Source organism: Montipora foliosa, chromosome 8 (genome assembly GCF_036669935.1).
Source record: "Montipora foliosa isolate CH-2021 chromosome 8, ASM3666993v2, whole genome shotgun sequence".
Classification (NCBI taxonomy): domain Eukaryota; kingdom Metazoa; phylum Cnidaria; class Anthozoa; order Scleractinia; family Acroporidae; genus Montipora; species Montipora foliosa.
In genome coordinates this window covers 44,614,667-44,616,269 of record NC_090876.1, presented here as the reverse complement: position 1 = coordinate 44,616,269, position 1,603 = coordinate 44,614,667, and positions in this window count along the sequence as shown.

Below are 1,603 nucleotides of genomic sequence, written 5' to 3'. Positions count from 1 at the left end.
AAGAAGAATGGCCGTTTTCAGAGCACAGCAGTAAAGAGCAAAACAAGAAACGTTTTGGACTCTCACAAAACAAAAAGTCGAGTGATAGCCTTGATAATGCTAAAGAAGATTTAAGTCCGACTGTGAAAGTGAAACCGCGCTATCGGGGAGACGTGTTGTCGAGGGGTCGAGCTTGGTTTGCTTTCTGTTTTCTCCTAAACGAGGTTGGTGACCTATCTTTTTTTTGGCATAATTTTATTCTCTTACTCATCTTCTTTGCGCTGTAAAAAAATTACAAAAAATTTACGTCAGAAAAAAAAGTTACAGGAAAGATAGTATTCGTAGCCATCACTCGTGGACACAAAATTGTCTCCTCGAGATCACGCACCCGAAGAACATTTGTAGTCAGTCCCTTTTCAAGACTTGTGCCTGTGCCATAAAACAAACATTAAATTATTCCTTTTGAGCAACACAATTCACCTGTTTTGTTATTTCAAGAATTACGTCAAAGCTGTGCTTCCTGTTCGTGCAAAACGTAGCCTGAACCGATGGAATAAACTTGTCCTTGATAGATGAAGGCGCAATGATTAAATGAGTAACTTGAGCAAGTTATGTCTCTCAAACGAGCTTGGTGACCTACTTTTTTAATTGCACATTTCGAGTCACCATAATATAGGGAACAATCGAGAAAAGTTTTAAAAAAATCTTACGACAACTTCTATTACTAAGGAATCACCTTAAGTACCCAGACCAGTTACGGAAACCATAAAAACTACACAGTTTCTGTTTGTTGCAATTTTTTTTTTTGGTGGCTAGAACCTAGTTTTACTGTGTACAAAAGTAAGTCCCGTGACAATAGATTGTGCAACTGACACACCAAGTTCAAGTAAATTTTGTGCTGTCATCATGACTGACAATATAAAATGTTGAATAATTTATTATCTCTGGATCTAGGAAAGACCTTTAATATTGCAAAACTTGGAAAACCACCAATACTTAAAATATTTATGGACAAGTGTATACCACACAAGTCAAGTGAAAAAGAATCAAATAGAAATTCATGTTCAGATTCCTTTCAATGGACACATGTATGAGCTTTGTTGACAAAAAAACAGTCAATCAGTCACACCAAAGGCAAAGACATTATCAACCCATTGACTCCCAGGGGTTCCCCATCAACGAGTAAAATCGTCTGGCGTTAGACAGAGTAAAATACTAAGTCTGGCCGGTTTGGATGTCATCCTTCAACAAGAATTGTTGATTTTTCAGTTGTCCTTTCGCCCGTTGCCTAGCAACTAATTTACCACCTTTTTCACAGGTGCATCACATCGTAAAGCATTTGAAATCTGAGGCGCATGACGACATTGTAAAGCCCGCTGACCATGAAGAACCTAGATACACAGGGAGTTAGGAGTTCGTGTGGCTCAGTGGGTAGAGCATCCGGCGATTGTTACAGATGTCGTAAGTTCGAATCAAACCCTGCCCAGACCATGCCAGGGACTCTGGTTTTTGTCATTTTGCTCATTGCGGGTACTTCACACTGTAAATGCTCATTGAAACTTAGATAGACTTACGACATTTGCAAATGAAGCAAATGTTAATTACTATATAACAACAGCGGACG